The sequence below is a fragment of the Myotis brandtii genome, unplaced genomic scaffold (genome assembly GCF_000412655.1).
Source record: "Myotis brandtii unplaced genomic scaffold, ASM41265v1 scaffold42, whole genome shotgun sequence".
Taxonomy (NCBI): Eukaryota; Metazoa; Chordata; class Mammalia; order Chiroptera; family Vespertilionidae; genus Myotis; species Myotis brandtii.
This window is the reverse complement of record NW_005366108.1, coordinates 810,526-827,857: the sequence shown is the minus strand read 5'-3', so window position 1 is coordinate 827,857 and position 17,332 is coordinate 810,526.

The window sequence follows — 17,332 nt, the reverse complement described above, 5'->3', positions numbered from 1 at the left end:
CAACCTCCTGTATTCCCTCCCCCAAGCCAGCCCTGCCCCTGATGGGCTCCCACCACCCCGATCAACCTGCAGCCCCTCCCCATGGCCGGCCCCACCCACAATCAGTCCCCTGTACCCCAATCGGGGGTGAGGCCCACTGGCCAATTGCCCATGGCTCCTCTCCCCAGCTGGCCCAGCCCTGATCCACCCTAACTGGGGCCAGGCTGGCCGGACCCCACCTGTGCACAAATTTGTGCACTAGGCCTCTAGTTATAATAGAACACAGTGAAAGTCCTGTGAGATTATTCAGAAAGATGTGAACAACTTCATGAAGTTTGGAAAAACTAGGCAAGAAGAATGAATTTAAAGAAGGAAGGAATGAAAGGAGGGAAGAAAAGAAATATAAATAAGGATTGGAAGTATAAAATAAAGTGTGGAAATAATAGGTCAAGTGCTTTAGAAAAACCAAGAGGAAGAGAATGGAAAAAAGTAGTATAATAATGTGGAATAGAATATAGTGTAGATTAATTGCTTTGGTGAAATATCACTAAAATTATTTCATATATCATTAAAGTCTTGAGTGTGATCACTTTATTAGTGAGGACTGCAGGTAAAATTATATTGGATTTGGAGAAGGGAGGTCTATAATGCAAATCTTGAGGGACAGAATCAATGAAAGCTTTCTATTTTCAACAATCAGATAAAACCCATGGTAGACATAAAGTACAAAAAAGGAGTTGCTTTAGTTATTCTTGATGTTTTTGCTAAAGTGTTTTAACTGGTTAATTATTACTATTACTACTAGCATATACATGCCTATGGAGGAAATATCTCTGAAAGGATAAATAAGAAAGGGGACGCACAGGAAATATTTGCCTATGTGAAGGGCAACTGGCAGATGAGGGATAATATCAGGAGGGGGAAAAACTTTTCACAAAATAACTTTCAAACACCATTGGATATTTACCAATAAAAATGATAAATGGATAAGTTTATGAATACTGCTTGTTTTTCAGTGTTTTAGATAGAGACATATAATTTAGACACTTGTTTTTTTTAATGAGCTTGTTTACTTTCTTAGCTGCTGGGTCTTTGAAAGCATTTTCCTGTTGCTATGGCAGGAGACTTGCTATGTTAGTGGCAACCAATAACTTGATCTACTCTCCTATGTCGGAACAGCAAGAGGTATCTTAGCATTCAAGGTTAAATGAGAGCAGAATGAGTGTTTGCATGCAATTGTTATCTTTCTCATGCCCTTTCTGTGAGCAGTTCCTCAGAACATTAAGAAGAACACAGAATTTTATAAACAACTTTAAGGAGTGATTCTAAAGCCATAGGGGTTTCACAACCTTGATCAGAATTCTCCTGGTTATTGCTAACATATAGTTTTACATTCTGAAATGCTTGCATACTATTTTGTTCCTTCTCCATAAAAGCTGATTAATCTTTACACAAATTACCCATCAATTTATGATATAACTTTTTTAGTCTCTGGTTTTGTCAAGATCCCTGGAAAATTACTCTGCCTAATAACTTTTCACTCATTCAAATAAGACCTGAGGCTGCCTGTCCTGTAACCCAGACTTCAAATTTTGCCTGCGCTTCTGATGTGCTGAAAAGCAGAGAACACAGACCTGTACAAAAGTCTCCAGCCCCAGCAGGGAGTGGGTAAGTCTTGCCCAGAGATGTTTCCATATTGAGGCACCTTCCAAATAAAGACCGAACTAGTATGCATGCATATAAGCATAACCAATGGACATAAGACACTGGGGGGTAGGGGAGGTCAGGGGATTGTCAAGGGCGGGGGAAAAAAAAGGACACATATGTAATACCCTTTGTAATACTTTAAGCAATAAAAAAAATTGAAAAAAAAGACCGAACTAGTGTTTTAGCCACAGAATAAACATTTCTTTTGCAATAGCCAGTACCTCAGTTGCTCTCTTAATAAATGGGATAGATAGAATATATCTCTACAATATGAGCATCCATTCTGTTGCTCTGTTAATAATTCTTAAAATAGATTTATCTAATATATATTTGATGGCATATTAAAACTGCACAGAAAATAATGTTGAAAGTTTATCAGCCTTTGCTTTTTTATTGGAAATTACATATTTTGAAGATAAATAGTCCACATAGTCCACATTTTTTTTTTTTAGCTTTAGCTTTGTAAAGCTTCATGAAAAACAGTAAACTCTTTGGGACGAATTAAATTTTAGACTTGTCTAGAGTCTTTATATGTATTGACAGTCTTAAGTCTTGTTAGTGATTCTTAGGGTCAGGTTTGGTCATGCACAGAGGGCACATTCAATCAAGCAATTTAAGTTGTCAGTAATACTTGATTAAAATATAACCTAAAAATTCTGACTGTCATAAAATTATCCTCTGACAAGAAGTTAATTAACAAGTAAAATATTTTTACATGACTAGAGAGAGAACACTTTAGTAGTCTAACTAGTGTTAGAGATACAATTTCTACAAAATATGACTGCCCTCTTTGTATTTTGGAATACATTATTATACAATTACCAAATGTGAGTGCATTTAACATGAATTTTTTTCTGTAGTGAAAATAGCATATTTTATTACATTTAGTAAGGTCTTATCCAAAATATTTATCTTTATACTCCTATGACATGTGGACAGATATTTTAAGCTAGTATATTTTTGTGCATTTGATATTTAGGCAGTGATTTAAAGCAACTTATCACATTTCAAATTAAAACATCAAGATACATACAGTAATGATAAGCAGAATAAATAATCCTGGCCATTTTCCTTAGTTCCATAGGTTTTTCTCCTGAATAAAAGACTACTGGCATTTTGGTAGATTAGCTAAATTTAAATTCAGTAAATGTATATGTCAAACCATTTTTAAAATATCACAAAAAAATTAAAGAAATAGAGTTCAAATGTGATAGGTATAAATGATTATGGATAGTCTTACATAGTATGTTCCTATGTTAGCAGTATGATAGCGTAAATATTTCAATCTCTAGCTAAAATGTGTTATCAGAATAGCTTATATTTTAATTAATTTATATGACATTATAGTCAAATTTCTTTAATAAAAACAAATTAATTGAGTGTATGTACACACACATACACACTTCCTTTAACTTTTTACTTCAATAACAAAAAGCATAACAATAATTTTTAACTACTTTGAATTATCAAGTTACAGAGTGCTAGAAATATACTCACTTATGGATTTCCAAATTTCTACACAGAAAAATGCTACAACACAAAATATGTTATGTGGACTTTTTCAGTATAAATTTTTGTAATTAAATATTACAAATTAAAATATTTTTAATTTAGGTAATTTCTAATATTTAATTTGCAACTATTATTTAACATCTAAACTAAATCTATAAAAATCAAGAAATAATGTTTTACAGTTTCCTTTGTAAAACTTGATGTTGGAAGTTTTGTGGATATCTGCAAGAATTTGGGTAAAAAATGTCAATAATAAATTATATTGTGGTCAATAAACAGAAAAAAAGAAAGCACATTTTATGCCCATGAATTATTTTAACATCTATGTATATGTAAGCACTAGAGGCCCAGTGCACAAATTCATGCACCAGTGAGGTCCCTCGGCCTGGCCTGCAGGATCAGCCAAAACCAGCTCTACAACATCCCCTGAGGGGGTCCCGGATTGCGAGAGGGTGTGGGCTAGGTCAAGGGATCCCACTGGTGCATGATTGGGGCTGGGGAGGGATGCAGGACATTGGCCAGCTAGGGTAGGACCTCAGGAGGGCTCCAGGGAGTGTCCTGCCCTTCTCATTCAGTCCCTATTGGCCTGACCCCAGCAGCAAGCTAATCTACCTGTCGAAGCATCTGCCCTCTGGTGGTCAGTGTACATCATAGCGACTGGTCGACTGTCTGCCACCTGGTGGTCAGTGCACGCCATAGTGAGCAGTTGGGTGGCCTTACCATATCATTAGCATATTACGTTTTGGTTGAACGGATGACCGGACAACCGGACAACCAGACACTTAGCATATTAGGCTTTTATTATATAGGATGAAGAGATAGAAGAGGGCTTGGTAGTTAGGAACAGGACCTTGAGAGGGGAGGAAAATGGGGAAGTCCAAGAATAACAGGATACAGCTTGCTGACTAGTTGCTAAGCCAAACCATTGGGGCAAAAACCCAGCTAGGAGGAAGTTGCTGGGGCAACCCAACCAGGCAGGGAAGAACCAACACCCCTAGACAGAGAGCTCCCACTACCCCCACAGAGAGCTCCCTCCCCCCACAGAGAGATCCCTCTCCTCCCACAGAGAGCTCCCTCTACCACTTCCTCTTCCACTCCCTGCTAGAGCAAGTCTGTCTATCTCTCAATAAACTTTGCTTTCACTTACCTTCTTTGTCCACGAACTCATTCTTCAGTTTTTTGAGACAACGAACTTGGACCCACACAAAAAATTGGTATCAAGATTAGTAATTTCTATGTAAGAATTAGAATCTGATAGACCAAGCACATTGAAATAGCAGAAGAGATTATTAGAATGTTACTGAATTACAGCATTGTTTATATTTGCTATTCTTAAACTTAATTAAGTATACTACATTATTTTTTGAAGTGAAGTAATGTAATTTTATAGACTCAAGTATACGCTGAATTAGGTAATATGGAAATGTAATCATTATAATTTTGCAATAGTATGTCTATATTTCTGATTGAAATTGCAACAGTGTAGTGAGACTGGCTAAATTCAAAGTTCCTTTCTTTTCTGTGCATCCTGTAACAGATTGGCATAATCAATAAGGCAGTTGTGCATCCCAATGAGAGGAGAATAACTCCACTTACTTGTAATTGTTAGATCCAGCAGCTTGGGTAATAAAGAGAAATCATGGAGAACTCAACAACCTGCTATTGTTTGTATATATTGAAATTAAATAAACAATATAACCACTTATTTTATGTATCTACTGGGGTTTGATCATATGTTAGTATATTTGTAAAATATTCTGGTTTATTAGAAATATAAAAAACTGATCTCCATGCTTTTGCCAAAAATCAGGTCCAGCATTTGATTTCCAAAGTAATTTCCAAAGCTGGAAAAGTGGTCTTTACCTTTAATTGTTTGACCCACTTTAATTTTTGGTATTTTATTAGAAATTTTGAAACTGGAAAAAATATACTACTGATACTATCATTTAATGTGTCATTGTGTATTGTGGAAATGGAGACTACTTTCTTTTATTGATATAAATTATTATTCATATCTTACCCTGTGTACAATTTATAAAGCCTCATTCTAACCCTAAACTTATATTTAAGTTATTAATAGAATAAGCCTACGTAATACATGAACTGTCACTTTAATGGAAGACATTTAATGATGTGTGGATAAAAGCAATGTTTGCATAAATGTTCTTTTTAAACAGTTATATTTGCAGATGCAGTTATATTATTTTTCATATTGTATTTTATTTATGGACTGATTTTAAAGGGAAAAAGGGAATGAGAGAGAAAATTGATTTGTTGTTCCACTTTTTCATATATTCATTGGTTGCTCCTTGTGTGTGCCCTGACCAGGGATCGAACCCACAACCTTGGCATTTTAGGTCAACGTTCTAATCAACTGAGCTACCCAGTCAGTACAGTAACTTTTATTCACAATATACCAATTTACCAAGTAAGGTGTTATTTATTTATATAAATACCAGGTCTTTCCAGTTTTTTTGTTTTTGTATTAATACTCATCCAAGGATATTTTTCCATTGATTTTTAGAGAGAGTGGAAGAGAGAAGGAAAGACAGAGAGAAACATTGATAGAAAAACACACATTGATTGGTTGCCTCTTGCACGGGCCCTGAGCTGGGCCCGGGCTGGGGAGGAGCCTGCAACTGAGGCACAGGCCCTTGACCGGAATCAAACCCGGGACCCTTTAGTCTGCAGGCTGACGCTCTATCCACTGGGCCAAACTAGCCAGGGCAATACTAGGTCTTTAACAGTTTCATTTAATACTCTCTATTTCTAGAAATTTAACTTTTAGTAGTAAATTACAAGTTCATAATGATACATGATGAAGGATAGCAGGGCATTAAAGTAACTACATCTGTGTAACAAATAATTTAAAACTTAGCAGCTTAAAATAGCTATTTTATCTTGCTCACAGTGGTGCAGGCCAGGAATTTGGAAAGAGCCATCTGTCAGTTCTTGCTTAGGATCTTCTACAAAGTTATAATAAAATCATATCTGAGGCTGCACTCATCTGAAGGCTCACCTGAGCTAAATGTCTGAGGCAGCTCATTCACACAGCCAGCAGTTGGTGCTGGCTGTCTGCCATGAGCTAACCTGGGGCCCTTCGTGGGAATGCCCATGTGGCTTGGGCTTCCTCATAGCATGATGGCTTTTCAATAGTCAAACTTCCTACAGGGAAGCTTAGGGCTCCAGCAAGTTTACCAGTGAACAAAGTGAGAGCCCCTTTGCCTTTGAAGTTACACAGTGCTGTTTCCAGTTCTCTGTGGTTTAAGAAGTCACAAGTTCACCCAGACTCAAGAAGAGGAGATACTGACCTCACCTTTCAATGAGAAATGTTCTTATTTTTTAAATTTTTCTTAATTGAATTCAGAGAGACGAAAGGAGGAGAGAGAGAAGGCTCACCTGAGCTAAATGTCTGAGGCAGCTCATTCACACAGCCAGCAGTTGGTGCTGGCTGTCTGCCATGAGCTAACCTGGGGCCCTTCGTGGGAATGCCCATGTGGCTTGGGCTTCCTCATAGCATGATGGCTTTTCAATAGTCAAACTTCCTACAGGACAGCTTAGGGCTCCAGCAAGTTTACCAGTGAACAAAGTGAGAGCCCCTTTGCCTTTGAAGTTACACAGTGCTGTTTCCACAGTTCTCTGTGGTTTAAGAAGTCACAAGGTCACCCAGACTCAATAAGAGGAGATACTGACCTCACCTTTCAATGAGAAATGTTCTTATTTTTTAAATTTTTCTTAATTGAATTCAGAGAGAGGAAAGGAAAGGGAGAGAGAGATAGAAACAACAATGATGAGAGAGAATCATTGACTGGCTGCCTCCTGGACTACTGGGGATAGAGCCTGCAACCCCGGCAAATGCCCTGACCGGGAATCTAACCGTGACCTCCTGGTTCATGAGTCAAGTTCAACCACTGAGCAACACTAGCTGAGCTTTGTTGTTTAACTATCACTTGTAGGAATGAAAAATGTTACATCAGCAAATATAAAAACAATAATTTTTCAGAATTTACAATCTGAGTGGAACAACACGGATTTGAATTTAAATGCTTTTAAAATTAAGTCTACACCTTGGTCTTTAGAAAGGAACAGCATTTAGCAGTGGGGATGATCTCACTGTGACTTCATCATATATGCCCTGAAAATAAATGGAAAGTTTAGAAAAAACAGTCAGCTTAAATTGGAATTTATATATTTGAAAAGATCACCATATTTGGGCATGGAATGATTTACCTTATCTATATAATAAAGAGGTAATATGCTAATTTGTCCATTACTATGTCCCAGCCCAACCAGTCTGTGGGCAGGGCCAGGGGCGGGGACTTCCGCCCCCAGTGCTAATGTCACACTGCCTGCGTGTGTCCCCGTTCAGCACTGGTATGATGCTGTGGGGGAGGGATGGGCTTGATGGGGGACCTCAGGCTGCACCCCCCTGCCCAGAGGGGCTTAATGGGTGGGGCTGGCTGGATCTAGGTCTCACCCAATGTGGGTGGGGCCGGCCAGGTCTCGGTCTCCTGCAGTTTTCGAAGCACATGAGGGTGGTGGGTGGGGACTTGACTCTAGGTTCCGTGACGCACCCCAGACTCTGACAGGAGGGAGATTTTACATTACATTTTACTAATTTTCTTTCATCTCTGACACTTCTATTATAGAGAAAGGGCAAATAGCAATATTAAAATATTTCTTCTTATTAATTCTCTTTTAATGTGCACAAATTTTGTGCACTGGGCCACTAGTAATTATTATAATAAAATAGCCAAGGTGGTGTGATCATGAAGCAAGGTTACTAAAATTTTACTGGAGGAAACAGATTCTTCATTGGTGTTTCGGGAAAATAATTTCAGGGATACTCAGGCAGGAGTTCTAGGAGATAGTGACACGGTTTCTTGGAGCGGAAAGCGATAGAACCCTCTCAGAAAGGCAGAGAGCGGGCAGGCTAGAGCATAGTGGCTGTCCCACATCCTTGCTCAGCTTCATGTATTTCCTTGGGTTCAGGAAAGAGCAGCTTTTCTTTCAAACTGTCCAACCTCTTTCCGGGCTTTTCTTGGGCTTGTGCTAGTGCCCTCCCCCCATCTAATCCCTTTTTCCCAAATGTTCCCAGGCCAGTGCTCTCCGCCTCTTTTGGTCACCATTTTGGCTTCTAACCACACAGGCCTTGTAGTACCAAACCACTTTGGGTATCCTTTGGCTTCTACTGTGCATGCACTTAGTAAAAGGAATCCCCCCTTGCAACTTTCTCCTTCCCCCTCCCCATTGGTGGGGCAGGCTCCCCAGAGTGGCCAAAAAGCCCTCCTTCCTCCCTAGTGGACACTTTGATGTTTGGTGGAACCATGTGGCTTCCTCCTCAGAGGGGATGTAAAGCTGCTTTTCCAACTTAATCGGGTATCTGGTTCTATTCATTACCTTCTCTTTTGTAAATATTGGACTAAATGCCTACTCAAATGCTCCCACCTGACTTCATCCTCCGGGGTCTGGCTGGCAGGAATGGCACTAATTGTGTCTCTGTTATATCTCTCCTTTACTAAGGTGATTTAAGCTACTCGTTGGTTGGGGGGCAAAGGTATAAACCATCTGCTTCTAAATGTCCTAGGAAGATAAGATCTTGTGATTTATTAGCAGGATGATAATTATCTTATTTCAGTTTCCCTCATTCAAACTTGCCAAAGAATTTTCCTAGGTTCTCACTATCCTGCCTCAAAATCAGAGAACAATTTTATTTCTTTAAACTTCAATGAAAAAATGCAAAAGATATTCAGCAAATCAGAAAGGTGAATTGACATTGACATAGGATAAAACAGCTAGGTAGGAATAAGAAAAAAAATCCCAAACTGAGCCAGCTCAGTTCATTTTGGGGAGGAAAAGATAAAAGAAACAACATTGTTTCCTATTAGAGAATCTCAAGAACTCTTTGGAAGGCCATAAATATTTCTCTGTTGTCTCACTGGGAGGAAAGATAATAAAGTCTAAATATTATTTGATGTTATTGATTTATCTCAAAATTTTTATTTTGGGGATTTAGTGAAATACTAGAGGCCCAGTGCGTGAAATTTGTGCAGTGGGCGGGGCGGGGGGGGGTCCCTCAGCCTGGCCTGTGCCCTCTTGCAGTCCGGGAGCCATAGGGCGGATGTCCGACTTTGTGGGCCTAAGCCATCAGTCGGACATCCTTAGCATTTCCGCGGAGGCGGGAGAGGCTCCCACCACTGCTGCTGTGCTCACCAGCCATGAGCCCTGCTCCTGGCTGAGCAGCGCTCCCCCTGTGGGAGCACACTGACCACCAGGGGGCAGCTCCTGCTTTGAGTATCTGGTGGTCAGCACGCATTGTAGTGACCGGTCATTCCACCATTCGGTCATTTGCATATTAGCTTTTTATTATGTAGGATACACTGTAGATGAGGCCCCCTAGAACCATAAGAAATGCTCAAAATTCACTGTTAACTCATTCTGGAATTGCCCCCACTTAAAATCAAATTGCCCCCACTGTGGGGTGTGTGCTGCATATTGGGAACCACTGGGTTTGACACTTTTCCTCTCGGAGCCTCATTTCTAAATACATATGCATATACCATGGGAATTGTAATCTCCTCTCCACCTATCTCACTCGGTTGTCATGAGGAGGTTCTGAGCTAATAAACCTAGAAATGTTTCATCAAGTAAGTGATGTCTAAACGGGAAGGGATTGTCATTTTTAAGCCCATGGGTACCCTCACAGGTAGAAGGTGCTGATTAAGGGAGGAAGGCATGATTGTTTCCTGGGACTTTAGCTATGGAAGCTTTGCAGAGGGTTCCACAGGCCTCGGAGGGGCAGGCTCTGGCCAGCAGCCCTGTAGCGGTGGTCATCCCTGGAGGCGCTGTTGGGGGGCAGGGCATTAGGGGGGCTCTAGGGGGTGGGTGAGGCCAAAGGGGGAGTAACTGTCAAACCTTCCTGCTTGGCCCATTTTTTAAATTGTACGTGGCTGTTTTGCAGATGTACCTGCTCAGGGCAGGGCTCCAATCTCCTGGAGCTGGGTGGGGGCTGGGCCAGGGCGGAGTCAGGCTGGCTAGGAGGGCAGGTTTAGCCACACCCCCAGCGAGGTTCAGCACACTTCCACTGTGGAGACAGGCTGCTGCTGTGGGGGGCGGTGGGGGGAAGGCTCTAACCCTGGGGGGCCGCTCAGGTCTGGAGTTGTAGGGAGAAGAGGCACGCCTAGTCCCAGTGGACGGGGCCTGGCAGCAGCGGGCCACGGCCCGGGTGCCTTGGGGGTGCTGACAGGTGGTCGCTGGCATGCTATTGTTGTGGGCGCCCCTGGCAGGGTGGTGCGGGAAGAGATCAGGAGTCAGAGGTGCAGGCTGCAGCTACCCCCGAGGCTGGGTCTTCTCCCCGTCTAGTCAGCCTTTCCATCCCCCCAGGGGTTCGGGAGCTGGGGTAGGGTGTCCGTCCATCCCCGCAGGGGTTCGGGAGCTGGGGTAGGGTGTCCCTGCAGGGGGATTGGAAGAGGTCCCCATGGACGCTTCCTCTTCCTTTCTTGCAGTCCGAGCTCCTGTCAGGCGCTCTCCTCAGACCCATCGGGAACTTGGCTCTGGCCACCAGCTCCCTGCTGTGCATGCATCCTCCTGTCAATATGCAAACTGGTCGTTACTAGGACACCATAATGGACAATTAGCATATTACCTCTTTATATGTATAGATAAGATTTATAAAAATTAAAAAGCCCGCCCTGGCCAGTGTGGCTCTCAGTGGTTAGAATGTGGGCCCTGAGCTTTAAAGAGTCTCGGGTTTGATTCCCCATCAAGGGCACATACTAGGGTTGCAGGTCTCACCCCTGGCCCTCGGAGGCAATCAATGGATGTGTCTCTCTCAAATCGATCTCTCTCTCTCTCTCTCTCTCTCTCTCACTCTCCCTTCCACTCTCTCTAATAATCAATGGAAAAAATATCTTTGGATGAGGATTAACAAACAAATAAAAAAGCCCTTATATATAATCTTACATATTTTCTAATGGTATCTGATCAAACTATATGTTATCAATATGATTGTTATAGGACCATAACTATTTAAAACTCAACATCAATAAATGTGGAATATGTTTTTTGCTACCATAACCAGTGAGCAGGAATTTTTCCCTGGGTCATGTCTCACGGAATTGAAGAATGAAACCGCAGACCAGAGGCGTTCAAACAGGGCAGGAGTTTATTGCAAACAAACACAGGCTCCCCGTTCTGAGAGGGGATTCAAATGGTTGCCCTTAAGCAATCTTCTCTCCCCCTTATATCTTCTGAAGGCCCGCTCTTTGTCTATCTGTGCTGCTCTCTGATTGGTTGCTGGCCTTTTGCAACATTTTATTTTGCACTTGCAAGAAAAGCATCCTTGTTTCAAAACACTTTTTTTCTGCTATCCTGTTTTTCTGCAAGACATTTTGTGGTTTCAGCTAGCTGCATGACTCATCCTTCTTCCACCCCTTACCCTGTCTACCTAATTCTGTTTTACCTCTTTTCATTTTATTCACTAAGTATAGCTAAATATTTCTGTGTATAATGATATCCTTTGAACTGTATTATAATATTAGGCAAAAGCAAATATAGCTTTCTGAAGAAAAAAAATCATCATTTAATTTATACTACTTAAAATCCTCCACCCTTGTGAAAATATTCATGCTCCTTGAAAAATGTTACAAAAACCTTTGTGCTTTTACCCCACCTGGCATTACATCACAGTTTACAGGACATTTTATGATTTTTCTTTTTTCTGGCTTTTGATCGAGTTCTATCTGGTACTTCTACTTGTGTTCTTTTCCTGAATAACTCCTGTATATTGCTGAAGTCATAAATTACCCTCTATCATTATAAAATTTATTTTTTACCCTGCATGGTAGGGAGAAGTGCCACTTCAAATTGTTCCCGTGACGACTTGTACAAGTGCCCATTGCAGCACCAGGATTTTCTAAGCCACACTAGCGATGTTAAAACGGGAAAGCTTAAATATTAGACCCTGGCACAATGCAACTAGTCATTTCCAGAGGTGCTTTGTTTAATTTTTACTGTCTTCGTAATGTCATAAGTGAGAAAAATTGCCCTGGTAATGTCATAGTTGTGGGGGCTAAAAAATATTAATACTTTTCTTCCAACAGTCTAAATTCTTCTGGTTGGGCTAATTAGAAAATTGACAGGTTAGCAGGATAAAGCCAAAGTTTTAGTAAACATTCATGGGTATATTTTTCTAAGCATGCAATTTTCAAAGTCGGTGAGTCAACATTGGGTATACAAGACGTTTTAGACAAAGGAGAAAAGAAGGAGATGGGGTTTGAGATTTCAGAAGAGAGAATGGGCAATTTATCAGAAACTTAATAAGCAACTCAGAAACAGTGGGACACAGGAGTTATTTAGCTAACAGGCTCCTACTTGAAGCCCTCTATTTGCCATATTTAATTTAAATTAGGGTAAGGGTACATCCTAAAATCTTCCTCAAGCAGGTTTCTCTTTCTGAATCTCTTGGGCAGGAAAAGGGGGAGGGTCAAAGATTATTTCTGAATCTTTTATTTTTTAATTAATAGCTTTAAATCAATATCCCAAAACAGCAGCTACAGGGTACCAAAACTTTGTTTCCTTCATAGTCAATATCCTCCTGCCTTTTTAGTAACTCATTCATGTAAATAATATGCCTAGGAATACTTTTCCCTTATATTGATGTATATCTTGTATGCATAACCCCATGTTCTCCAAACCCTTTGTTTTTTTTACAATATAAATTGTATCCCATATTGCCATATACATAAATGTATGTCATCTTCTAAAGAGAGGGAATGATATCTTATGTATAATTATGCATGTTATTCACCAGAGTACTTGCCAAAATGACTACTTTAATGCCTTGTACTTGGCACCCAATGAATATTTATTGAACTGAATCAAATCAAGTTGCATATGGGTCAGTCATCAGAATTTACAAAATCACTCTTTCCTAGTGAGAAAATTAGGTTATAGAGTCACAAATTCATCTAGCTTCTCCTCAAAATGAAATTAAAACAAAAAATGTACTTTTTAAGATAATGGTATTTTTATGAAAATGGAGTTGTTTTTGTTTGGTTTGGTTTGGTTTAGTTGTTTTAGAGTCAGGATGTTTAGAGCTTTTAATCTCAGTCTATTTTTATTGTCTCCATTTTCAACTGCTTGACAACTTTCTCATTACATAGTACTTTGTCACGCAATCAAATCTCTAGTTCCATTACTTGCTATCACGCAGCTCAGAGCATCGAATGATAGACCTACAGAAGCATCAACTACATGGCAAGGTGTTAAACAAGAAGCTCTGAGACAAAGTACTCAGTCTGGAAGAATGAATTCCACGAAAGGCAATGGTTTGGAACAACTTTTAAACATTAGTCAATACATAAAGTTTATTCTTCAGAGCATTTATATTCTGTGATTTATTTTCTGTGATTTTAAATACTATAATTAAATTTATCCATGATATAACAAATTAATATTTCAGTATAATTTGTCACGGTTTCAATTTCAGTAAATGTATAAGATGGTATATAGAGTAAAACAATTTCATTTGGTTCACAATTCCTGAAGGCCATCCACTGGTTACTCTAATTCTGTCAAGGGTTTTCCTCATTATTTTTTGGAAAATGAATTGTTTTATTTATTTATTTATTCATCTATCTATCTATCTATCTATCTATTTACTTACTTACTTATTTATTTGTTATTCCTTATTTGTAAACTAAGATGGAATGTAACAGGATGAATTGGACCTATTTCATCTTTTGAAAACAAGTGTTTCCATATTGAAATTGAGTTTGGTAGTTTAAAAAAGTGTTTATTCTTTGTGATGTCGTTATGTTATGGGAGAAAAGTTGGATGGTCTTCTCCGTTGCTAGTGGGAGTGGGGTTCTTTGGGTACCTCTGGAATAAGCATTTCTGGAGGTTCCATTGGGAGGATGAAATGTGGTAGAAAGTTTTATTTTATTGGAATTACATCCTTCAGTAAAGCTAGAAGCAAAGCCAGTTTCCAGAGTTTCTGTTTCATGGTGGAGCTGGGTCTGGTTCAGCATTAGGCTGTAGTCCATTAGTCAATTGTGTGGGGTCCCCATGGCTGTGAGCCATGTGGGCAAATGCATAGGAGGCAAGAGAGCACACCCCCTGCAATAAGAGTCCTAAGAGTCCCCAAAACATAGGACAGTGAGAGCACAAAGCAAAAGAGAGCAAACGTCTTTGCTCAGGAGATTAAATATCTCAGATCTCCCTATGCGTGCAGCGGCCACACCTACTCCGCCAATGATCTGTTTCCCGGTGTGACCGACAGACAAGTACCTTCCCTCTGTCACTCAGACTTCAGTGTCCATCCCCTCTGGTGGCTACCTGGGAGTATTAAACTACAGCTTCCTGGCAAAGCTGCACAAATGACATGCCTATAATATTTGGCCTTCCCTTTGCTCCTTTCCAGTTATTAATAAGTAGATTAAATTACAATGGTATAAAATCCCTATATTGATATTTTTATATTTTATGTATTATAATTTTTATATAATTTATATTATGTGATGCAATAGCAAATACATGCATTGCCATATGATACATACATTGTCATATGGAATATATATAGCTCATTGGAAGAACATTCATTAAACAAAATTTAATTTTGACATAAATTTGTAAAGCTTTTTAAACTGCTTAACCAAATACACTGCAGATTTCCTTTAAAAATGTTAGCAATTATAAATTCTGGTCATTGATTAGTTGTAGGCAGTTGTGTATGACACTTAGTTATTTTTCTGTGATAGGTGGTATAAAGTATATAAATAAAATGAATATTAAGAAATATTAAAATTAATTTTGGGAATCTATTTTGAGATTTTATTTTTAATTTTTTTAAACTTATGAATAATAGCTTAAAAATTAGAAATTACATGAAATGTGAGGCTGAAAAGAAACAAAATTCTGCCACCCTCAATCTACTTTTTGGGATATTGATTTCAAGTTGTTTATTGATGAAACAGAAGGCTCAGAAAGAACCTTTGAGTTTCCCCCTCTTTCCTGCCCAAAAGGTTCAGACAGAAGAACCTGATTTGGGAATATAACCTTGTTTTAATCATCTTAAAAATATCCACCCTAATGGGAAGACTCCAAGCCTGTTAGCTAGATACCCATTGTGTCCGTTTCTGAGTTGCCCAGCAAGAATTTTCCTGCCATGTATGTTCCTGTTTTCCCCAAATAACATAAATCACCCATTCTCACTTTTGAAGAGTACTACCCCGCTTCTCCCCCTTTCTGCTTTGTCCAAAAATCTGTTATATACCAACATCACCTCATTGTGTTCGGAATTTTCATGTTTATGTTTGTTTCCCATGCACATGTATTTGATTTTTTCCTGTTAATATGTCTCTGTTAATTTGATGATTAGCTCAGTCAGAAGAACTTACATGGTGGGGAGAAAATTATTAAAACTTTTTTAGCCCCCACACTAGAAAGCTGTGGAATAGACATAAAGAACAATAAAGTTGCAGCACTGAGGTTCAAATTTGATCTTAACAAGAGACCAGAAACTGATAATGTGGTAGGAATTGAAGAAGGTGATAAAGATACAGTAAAATTCCAGATTTGATCCCCTTCTTGAATGACTATTCCTCAAAGATAATACTTACCAGTGGGAACTTTAGAGCAATTATTTATAAAAAGAAGAAACACAGGGTGAGGCAAAAGTAGTTTTACAATTGTGAGTATGAAAAACAAAGTTTAGTCTTTTATTATTATTTATTAACTAGAGGCCTGTTGCATGAAGAGATTCATGCAAAGCTTTCCCTTCCCCTGGTTGCCAGCACCAGTATTCCTCCCGCACCCGGGACGCAGGCCTTCACTCCGGCCGGAGCCACCTTCGGTCTTCGCTGCTGCTCCGGGCTGGAGCCGCCTTCCCTCTTCACTCAGCCACTTCATTTTGTTGGTGGTTAATTTGCATATCGTGCTGATTAGCCAATGGGAGGCGTAGCGAAGGTATGGTCAATTACCCTGTTTGTCTATTATTAGATAGGATTATTATATTATTTCCACACAAAAAACTGTAAACTTGCTTTTGCCCCACCCTATAACAGACTCACTTGTGTGACCTGGAATAAATCTATTCACTAGTTGCCAATCGCATGTTAATATCTAGTGTTGTGAGGATTTACTGGGGGTGAAGAATATATTGTGGTACAGGGAAAGTATATATAGAAGTCTGTGAAATTGACTTCCAGGAGTTAAATGATTCATTTTTAATGTTATAGTAAATATTATAAAATATATCTTTAAAGATATGATTATCCACTTTTGTATGAGAGAAACAAACTTGAATTATTCCAAATTAAGTATATGTCCTCCACCGTATAGCTCTATATGTTTTGCTTACAAAAATATTTCTTAAGGTGCTGAGTAGTAGTATCTAAATTTACATGAAGCAGGTCAGGGTATAAAAATGAGGACATTTGATATGCACAAAAAAAAAGATAAATAATCTCAATAGAAGCAGAAAAAAGTATTTTACAAAAATCCAGCACTTTTGCATAATTAAAAACTCTCAACAAATTAGGCATAGAAGGGAATTTACTGCAGTATAATAATGGCCATATGTGAAGAACTACAGCAAACTTTATAACGAATGATAAAAAACTTAAAACTTTTCCTCCAAGATCAAGGACAAAACCAGAATGTCCAGTCTCACTACTTTATCCCATGCATTATTAGAATATCTATCCAGAACATTGAGGTAAAAAAAGGAAATAAAAAGTATCCAAGTCAGAAAAGAGGAAGTAAAATTATCTCTTTATGAAAATGTCATATTCTATATGTAGATAACTGAGACTTCACACTCACAAAACAAAACCCAAAAAACTTAGAATCTATAAACAAATTGAGTCAATTTCTGGGATACAAAATCAACATACAAAAATCAACTGTGTTGTAAAAAAAATATTGACTTTGTAAACTTAAATAATAGCACTGAGATGAATTAAATACTTAGGAATTAATCAAGAAGATGAAAGATACACACTGAAATCTATAAAACCCTGATGAAAGAAAGAAGACACAAAATAATGAAAGATATCCCATGTTCATGAATGGTAAGACTTAATATTGCTAATATATTCATAGTACTTTCAATGCATCTCTTATAAATATTCAA